Source organism: Heptranchias perlo, unplaced genomic scaffold (genome assembly GCF_035084215.1).
Source record: "Heptranchias perlo isolate sHepPer1 unplaced genomic scaffold, sHepPer1.hap1 HAP1_SCAFFOLD_60, whole genome shotgun sequence".
Lineage (NCBI taxonomy): Eukaryota > Metazoa > Chordata > Chondrichthyes > Hexanchiformes > Hexanchidae > Heptranchias > Heptranchias perlo.
Window position 1 is genome coordinate 396653 of NW_027139623.1, and position 10518 is coordinate 407170.

The 10518-nt window shown below is 40.5% G+C and overlaps 1 long non-coding RNA gene across 1 annotated transcript; it reads left to right on the top strand.

The window, feature by feature from the left end:
* The first annotated feature begins 2253 nt into the window (after positions 1-2253).
* LOC137316771 (uncharacterized) lies at positions 2254-9941 on the top strand. Its single transcript, XR_010961593.1, has 3 exons — positions 2254-2455; positions 2830-2916; positions 7920-9941. It is a non-coding gene; the product is annotated as an uncharacterized lncRNA (long non-coding RNA).
* Positions 9942-10518: the final 577 nt, after the last annotated feature.

Sequence of the window (10518 nt, forward strand, 5' to 3'; positions counted from 1 at the left end):
AAGATGTGGTTTGGAACATTGCAATGATCCAATATGGCGGCCTTTGACTATTAGACGGTGATCATAGGATGAAGGGGTTAGAATGGACCATTTACCCAGAACAACACCGTAATTCATTTGTGTTCAGTTAGAACGATTGCTCCCATCATGGTCAAGATCTCCATTGCTGGGAAGGGACTGTGTCCCACTTCAGGCACTCGGTGTCAGCATCAAGCACCCAAAATTCAGGCGCAGCAAAATGTAACAACAAAGTGCCTCAACCCAAACCTCAGAAGAGCTACTGTATCGATCATTGCTTTTCTATTTCCCAAAACAGCCCTCCCGTGGGCTTGTTTAGTGAAGTGTTTTCCTTATTACATTACAGACGATTAAAAATAAAACTGGAACATCCAAACCCGGTAGCAATTTAGTTCCACGGATGTCTGGTATAATGAATATAGATGGATATGTTCAATGTGACTCTGATATTGAGTTGGTTTACTCTCTCATATCGCCCTGGTAACGACTGTGAGAATGAAAATACCACCTCCAGCTTTCTCCAACCGCCAATTTCAAACCGTTTCTCGACAATAGAACCAAAACACAGCGATCCGCACAAACCCTTACAGACTCGGTCTTTATATTCAAGGATTCCCAGAAGCCTAGAGCTTTTAAATAAACCCCGTTACAATTAACGGTCAGTAATATTCCTGCCTAAATACAGTCCCTTCGATAACAAGTCAACCCGCCTCCTTCCATTTCAGTCCCAGACCCGATTCTATCTCCCCACACATCCCCTCGCAGACGGGTTCAGCAGTTTACAAACACCTTATTCCAGCTGATTTGGAGAATCTCGTGTGTTGGTGTTTGAGTTGTGGCGCAGAATTTCTCCGCCAGTGTTACCGTCTCACAGAGACTCTCGCCCTGAATCTGTTAAAAAAAAATGAGCATGAACTGGGACTGGAGCCGAACACATCCCCAGTTACTGTGAGGCCCGGCCCGGACATCTCATTCTCTCTGTTTTATATCAGACGGTCTCCCACCTTCATGTTCAGCACTAGAGAGAGACAAACACACACTGTCAGTCTTACACTTCCAATCAGTGTGTCTATATCACACTTGCCAACAGTATCCAATATACGTATACAGCACCAGAGAGAGAGAGAACGACAGACATATACAGTATTTGTTCCAGACTGATCTGTAAAGTTGCGTTTTATCCAGAAAGATCCCGTTGGAGAGACAAAAGATGCGGGCTCATCTCTCACTGTTATTGTACCAGAGACAGGCACGCTTTTAATCCCACACTCAGGGACAGTGCAGAGAGTGACAAAAACAATGGGCGACATTTAACCCTCTTTTGCCTGTTCTACCATCTGCAGTTATGCAGCTCAGGTCCTTTTGGTATTACTCTCAGTGACCGAGAGTTTCACTCCGGTTAAGTTAATCTGTGACTTTTACTGTCAGATATGAATCCCACACGGTCCCAACAAACACACCGACTCACTCTTACCTCGGATGTTTCTCCAGGATTGGTTTGAGAAATCATCGCATCAGTTTTATCAGTAAAGGGGCCAAGAATGAACAGAATCCATAGGTTCATTTCAGAACCGCTCACTTTATCTCTGAAAGACTCTTTACCATCAGAAGATTCCGAGAGAAACAGCAGGGATGGAAACATCCAGTTTAATAGTTAGAGATTGTAAAGTCAGTCTGGATTCCAGCGTTAGGCACTGGTGGAATCCCATCTGTTTCCCATTCTGGTGCCTGTTCCTGCACTGCCTGTGGACCCCATTCCCTCTGACCTTTCCCCCAGACCCACTTCCTTTGCTCAGACTCGGAAAAATTCCAATTGGGGAAAGTTTCCATCGATTTTTGTATTGGGAATTAAACCAGATATCTGCGCATGCGTGACTCAGCCCCGCCCCCAGCGCTGGTTGTTGGTGAGCAGAAGAGCGCATGCGCGCTCCCCTCCCCCAGCTCGGCCTGTGGGCGCCATTCCCTCAGTGAGCGGAAGAAGATGGTTTAAAACAGCCGGGAATGGAGAGATCACGGCCCCCGGGGGAAGGGAGCAAAGAGCAGCCTCGTTACAGCAGCTCATCGCTTCGGGACCGTGTCCGCAGATGGGCTCAGAGATCGGCATTGAGTCCGGGGGAAGGTCAGGGGGAGTCCGGGGGCTGTTTGTAAGAGGCGGAGTGGATCAGGAACTGGTCCCGGAACATGGAGTGAGCGGGGGAAGGGAGAGGTCATTCTCGGGCTGTGTGTGTACAGGGTGTGTCCAGGGGAAGGGAGACAGAATGGGAAGAACCTGATATTTAAAATCATTGCTGCTTTCTCTCCCCAAACCAGGAGTGAATGTTCCTGGTTTAGTTCCAGTCTCACGCTGTTTATTGTTATTGGACAGTGAAGAGTGGAAACAGAGCCGGACAGTAAGGATGTGGGTAGTTTTCCAAAGAGCATCTATTGCAGGCACCAGGTGAGAAGTGTGAAGGACACATTTTGAACAGCGGCTGTTTGGTTTCATTTGAACGGTTAGTCCCATGGGAGAGGGGATTAGAAACCTGACTTGTACAAAGGTCCCTGCCCCATTTGGTCGTACCATTCATGTGTTAGTGGAGGGGTTGGGTTGTGTCTGGATGTCTCTAAATTGTTGTAAAACAGCCCAACACACCTGGTGTGCAGAAGCTGAGTGCTGCAGTACTGCAGTGGAGTCAGACACTGACACTGTTCGAATCGCTGATTTATATTTAAGGATATTCAAAATAATTATTTACAGATATTAAACTGATCACTTCTGTATTTTCTTCCTCACCTGTTCTTGAGTTAACAGACATACGTTTCTTTCTACAGGCAAACCCGTGAAGGATCCACAATGAATGTGATGTTTCGTCCACCCGAGGCACAAGGAACAGTGCAGCCAGCTCCTTCTCACACACAGTAAGTACATTATCACTCACAGAGCACAGAGACACAGACAGGTCATCAGTTCCACAGTCTCAGACAGCAGAAGTACTCAGTCCCACAATGATCCCAAATTCCAGAGACACATTTTCAATCCACAGTCAAACAGAACAGGTGAGGCAGACACTGTTCCATTTCCCCCTAACTCAGTCCCACTGACAGGGAGATACAAAAATCCCAGTCCAAAATCACACTCTCAGATTATCTATTTCACAAAGGGGCAACATTAGCCATGAATTAAATACCAGATAGAAATCACACATGGTACCCGATTGAAAGGTCCAGAATGAATCTCAATAATGTTCCTCGAGATTCCTATTGAATTCGAGCCCAGAACTCTCACACACATGTGAGTTTAATACTTGCAGTATCCATTCAAATAGTGTAGCATGAGATACAAATTGCTGGTCCAAAACTCACGTACAGTATCAGATTGAGAAATGCTGTGACAGTGTAACCTGAGAAACAAATTAGATATCAGTTTATAATACACTCATAGTATGAGATTTGAAGATACAGTATCAATTCTGTTAGTCCAGACTGAGATACACATTACACACGAGTCCAAAAATCTTATAAAATAAAATTTAAAGTTACAGTATCAATTCCTTCAGTGCAGATTGATCTACACATTATATACCAATTCACCATATCATTTTGAAAGATTCATTATCATTCACAATAGTAATCACAGAAATACACATTCAATACTAGTCCAAAAAGCACACAAATTATCTGATTAAAACCTCCAGCATCAAATCCTAAAGTGTATCCATTTTTACCAATTAAATAATGAGAAAAACTACTTAAACATTAAGATATTAAAGCGACAGTATTGAATACCATAATATAATCTGAGAGAATAATTGCATAGAGATACAGAATGAATCTCACACTCAGATACCGTACAGAGACACACAGACACAGAATGAATCCCACACTCACCATACTGTACCAGAGACTGACAGATGCAGAAGGAATCCCAAACACACATACAGTACTAGAGGTTGCCAGACATAAATTCAATCCCACACTCAAGTATGGTACAAGAGATGACAGATGCAGAATGAATCGCACACAGGCATACAGTACCAAGGACTGACACATACCGAGTTCATCCCACACGATCATAAAGCACCAGAGACTGACAGGTAAAGTATGAATCGCATACTCACACACAGTACCTGAGACTGACAGATACAGAATGAATCCCACACTCACACACAGTACCTGAGACTGACAGATACAGAATGAATCCCACACTCACACACAGCAACAGAGACTGACAGATACAGAATGAATCCCACACTCACACACAGTACCAGAGACTGACAGACACAGAATGAATCCCACACTCACACACAGTACCAGAGACTGACAGACACAGAATGAATCCCACACTCACACACAGCAACAGAGACTGACAGACACAGAATGAATCCCACACTCACACACAGGACCAGAGACTGAGAGATACAGAATGAATCCCACACTCACACACAGGACCAGAGACTGAGAGATACAGAATGAATCCCACACTCACACACAGTACCTGAGAATGGCAGATAGAGAAGGAATCCCACATCCACACACAATACCAGAGACTGACAGATACAGAATGATTCCCACACTCACATCGAGTACCAGGAACAGAATGAATTTCACTCACATACAGTAGCAGAAACTGACAGATACAGAATGAATGTCACAGTCACATTACTGCAGACTGAGTTACACTTTACAGACCAGTCCAAAAATATCCTGGTGCCAGCTTGAAAGGTACATTATAAATTCCATTAGTGCAGACTGAGCTACATATTAGATATATTGGTAAATACTCATAGAGTATTATACTGAAATAAACAGTATCAATACCATTGGTTCAGACTGAGCTACACATTATATACCAGTCCAAAAACCTCATAAATGATCAGACAGTAAGATACAGTTTCAATGCTATTAGCACCACCTGAGCTGTACATTACATACAAGACTGAAAATCCCATACAACATTAGACTGAAAGATACAATATCAATTCCATTAGCACAGACTGAGCTACATGTTACTCACCAGTCCTAAAATCTCAGAGTATCAGATTGAAAGATTCAGTATCACTTCCATTATTGAAGACTGAGCTACACATCACATTCCAGTCCAAAAATCTCATACAGTTTCAGACTGATAGATACAGTATCAATTCCTTTAGTGCGGGATGAGCTGCGTATTACATACCCGTCCGAAAATCTCATACAGTGTTAGACTCAGATACAGAATTAATCCCATTATTGCAGACTGAGCTACACATTACATACCAGTCCAGTAATTTCACCATGAACAGATTCAAAGGTACATTATCATTCACAATTGTGTTCAGAGATTAAGATGTAATCCCACTCCAAAACTCACACACATTGTTTGATTAAAGAAAATCAAAAAGTAATCCATATTTACAAATTAAATAATCAATGGAGAACTATATATAATTTAAAGTATTAATGATACAGATTCAAATAAGATACTGTAAACTGAAATAAGAATACAGAATGAATTCAGACTTGCACATTGTCTCAGAGACTGAATTACAGAATGAATCGCACAATGAGATAAAGTAGCAGAGAATGATAGATACAGAATGAATCCCACACTCACATATAGCACCAGAGACTGGCAGATACAGAATGAATCCCACATTCAGATATAGCAGCAGAGACTGGCAGATACAGAATGAATCCATCACTTATATATAGTACCCCTCAGACTGACAGATGCAGAATATACACCAAGCTCACAGTCAGTACCAGGGGCTGACAGATAAAGAATGAATCTCAAACTCACAAACAGTACCAGAGACTGACAGATGGAGAATGAATCGCACAATCACATCACTGCAGACTGAGTTACGCATTACATACCAGTCCAAAAATCTCATAGTGTCAGATTGAAAGATAAATTGTCAATTCCATTGGTGCAGACTGAGCTACATATTCGATATATTGGTAATACTCATGTTATACTGAAATAAACAGGATCAGACTGAGCTACACATTACAGACCAGTCCACGAATCACATTAATGATTAGACTGGAAGGTATAGTTTAAATTCCATTTGCACCACCTGAGCTAAAATTATATAACAGCCCAACAACCTCATACAATATTAGACTGAAAGATACAGAATCAATTCCTTTAGTGCAGAATGATCTATATGTTACTCACCAGTCCAAAAATCTCTCACAGTGTTAGACTCAGATCTGAATTAATCCCATTATTGCAGACTGATCTACACATTACATACCAGTCCAGTAATTTCAACGTGAACAGATTGAAAGGTACATTATCATTCACAATAGAGTTCAGAGATTAAGATGTAATACTACTCCAAAACTCACATACATTGTTTGATTAAAGAAAATCGAAAAGTGCATCCATATTAACATATTAAATACTCGACAAAGAACTGTATATACTTTGAAGTGTTAAAGATACAGTTTCAAGTACGATACTCTGAACTGAAATAAGAATATGGAATGAATTCAGACTTGCACATTGTCTCAGAGACTGAATTACATAATGAATCCCACACTGAGATAAAGCAGCAGAGAATGGCAGATACAGAATGAATCCCACACACACAGACAGTACCAGAGACTGACAGGTACATAGTTAATTCCACACTCACATACAGCACCACAGACTGACAGTTTTGGAATTAATCTCACACTGAAATAAAGCACCAGAGACTGTCAGATACAGAATAAACCCCACTCTCAAATACAGTATCAGAGACTGACCTCTACTGGACGTAAGCGACAACTGTAATGAGGGAACAAATTCACATTATCTGTGCAATGTGAGGAAAGTTTCTGTCTGTAACTTTTACTCTCCTATTTTTGGACATTTTGACGGTGAAACATGAAGACAATTGATTCATAATAAAGTTTTTGTTTCATTCATTCGACGGTTGTGAATTTGCCCCATTATATTTCACTGTACATTGTGCAGTATTTCTCTCTGATTTCTCAGGACACGATTTACATTGCTCCTCTACCCCATTTAGACTCTTATTTTCCAAACAGTATGTGGCCTCCTTATTCCCCGTAGCGAAATGCCCCACCTCACACCTTTCTATATTGAAATTCAATGGCCATTTACACGGCTGTTCTGCAAGTTTATTTTGTCCCAGTCTTCCTCAGTATTGACTATACCCCCGAACTCAATTACAAGAATTTAACACAGCATTACAAGTAGTGTTTGGTCAAACAAAATGTACTTGGAGCTCGTCTCCATTCCCAGTTTTTCTAAATCCCACTCGTGCAATATAATATGAAGAATGAGTTTATCTTCTGTCCCTCTCTCATCTGTAAACTTCAATGACCCGGGGTTTGGGGACATCTACTGGCCGGAAGCAGAACTGCAACAGTTCGGAACAAATTGCTCAAACCGGACAATGTGCAGTGTGAGCGTGTTTGTGATTGGTGGCAGGTATTAAATCTGATTTTTTAAAACCCAACCATTAAACTTTAGTGTTTGTTATTGAACAGTAAACAGAGCCGGACAGTAAGGATGTGGGGAGTTATACAAAAAGCATTTATTGCAGGCCTCAGGTGAGAAGTTTGAAGGACTCATTTTAAGCAGCGGCAGTTTTGTTTTGGTTGAACGGTTAGTCCCAAGGGAGAGGGAAATATCAATCTGATATGTGCAAAGGTCCCGTCCCCATCGGGTAGTCCCATTCATGGATCAGTGCAGGGGTTGGGTTTTGTCTGGATGTCACTAAATTGTTGTAAAACGGCCCAACACACCTGGTGTGCAGAAGCTGAGTGCTGCAGTACTGCAGTGGAGTCAGACACTGACACTGTTTGTATCGGTGGTTTTCATTTGTGGATATTAAAATGATTATTAACCGAGATTCAATTGATCACTTTTGTATTTTCTACCTCACCTGTTCTTGAATTACAAGAGATACTTTTTCTTCCTTCAGTTAAATCCTCGAAGGACCCAGAATCAGTGTGATGTTTCCTGCACCCGAGGCACAAGGAACAGTGCAGCCAGCTCCTTCTCACACACAGTATGTACATTATCACTCAGAGCACAGAGACACAGACAGGTCATCAGTCCCACAGTCTCAGACAGCAGAAATAGACAGTCCCACACTGATCCCAATCCAACAGTCAAACAGAGCAGGAGAGACAGACGGAATTTCCATTTCACAACAACTCAGTACCACTGACTGGCAGATAAATAATTCCCAGTCCAAAATCACACCCACTATCAGATTGAAAGGCACTGTGTCAATTTCACGTTATTTCAGCCAAATTAAATACCAGATAGAACTGACACATTGTACCGATTGATAGGTACAGAATGAATCACAATAGTGTAATCCAAGATTCAAATTAAATACCAGCCCACAACTCACACACATTATGAGTTTAAAGATGCAGTATTCATGACAATATTGTACACTGAGATACAAATTAGATACCATTTCAGATGTCACCCATATTTGACTCACATATATGTCCAAATTCCTCATAGTGTCAGAATGAAATCTACATTTTCAATTCCTTTACTGTAGACTGAGGTACACATTCGATACCAGTCTAAAATTCTCATACAGTATCAGATTGAAAGACACAGTATCAATCCCATTAGAGCAGACTGAGCAACACATCACATACCAGTCCAAAAATCTCAGTGTCAGTTTGAAAGATACAGTATCAATCCCATTAGTGCAGATTGAGCTGCACATTATATACCAGTCCAAAATTCGCATGCAGTATTAGACTGGAAGATAAAATATCAATTCCTTTACTGCAGACAGAGGTTCACATTAGATACCTGTCCAAAAATCACGTACAGTATCAAACTGAAAGATATAGTATCGATTTGATTAGTACAGACTGACCGACACGTTACATACCAGTACACAAATCTCACACAGTATCAGACTGGAAGATACAGTATCAATTCCATTAGTGCAGACTGAGCTACACCTTCCAAACCAGTCTAAATATATTACACAGTGTCAGACTGAAAGGTAAATTATGAATTCCATAAGTGCAGACTGAGCTACACATTATATACAGTCCAAAATTCACATACATGATCATACTGAAACAGACAGTGTGAGTCCTATTAGTGGAGACTCAGCAACACATTAGAAACCAGTCCAAAAATCTCTCGCAGTGTCTGACTGAAAGTTAGAGTGTCAATTCCATTAGTACAGACTGAACCACACATTGCATACCAGTCCAAAAATCTCATACAGTGTCAGACTGAAAGATACAATAACAATTCCATTAGCCCAGACTGAGCTACACAATAAATATCAGTCCAATAATTTCACAGTAAAAGATTGAAATGTACATTATCTTCACATAAATTAAGATGTAATCCTAAAACAAAACTCACACACGTTGTTTGATTAACATAAAATCCAAAAGTGTATCTATATTTACAAATTAATGGTAGATGAAAGATTTGCATATATTAATGAATTAAAGATACAGTTTCAAGCAACATACTGTAAACTGAAATAACATTACAGAAGAAATCCAGACTTGCACTTTGCCCAGAGACTGAGTTTCAGAATGAATCTCACACTGTGATAAAATACCAGAGACTGCCAGTCACAGAATGAATGCACCACTCATGCACATTCCCAGAGATTGACTGATGCAGAATGAATCCCACACTCACAGAATGTATTGGAGACTGATGGATATAGATTGAATATCACACTCATATACAGTACCAGAGACTGACAGGCAGAGAATTAATCCCACACTCACGTATAGTCTGACATCTACTGGCCATAAGTGAGAACTGTAACAGAGTGGAACAAATTCACATTATCTGTCGTTGTTGCAGATTCAGGACAATGTGCAATGTGAGGAAATAGTTTCTCTCTGTAACTTCTACTCTCGTATTTTTTCATATTTTGTTAGTGAAAAATTAGACAATTGATTCATAATAAAGTATTTGTTTTGCTCATTCGAAAGTTGCCCCATTATGTTTCACTCCACATTGCGCAATATTTCTGTCTGATTTCTCAGGACACGATTTATATTAATTCAAATAAACCGAACTGAAACACAAATAAAGACAGAGCGCAAATCTGGAAGTTTCAATGACGACCGTCAGAAGTGAAAGGGATAAAACATAGAAAAAATTAAAACTGAAAATGCTGGAAAGACTCAGCAGGTCCGGCAGCATCTGTGGAGAAGGGAAGCTCGGGTTAACGGTTCAGGACTATGAACCTTCTAAATATCAGAAAGGTTAATCCGACATAATTTAAATAATGAACGGGAATCAGCAGAGGAAAAGACTGCAGAAAATCAATTAATTTCACTGAATCTGGGCAATTGTGTCCCGCATCCACTGTACAGATCAGCATAAATAATAATACAAAGGATCAGAGTTAAATTCAACGTTATGGGGGAAATACATCAATTTAAAACATTTTTTAATGTAAATTAGACCCGTTTGTGTTTTGGAAACACTATCCCTCTGAACATCATCAAATTCGGTTCCAGTCTTGGTGTTTCTGAATTCAGCGTGCTGGGATTCAAACCTGT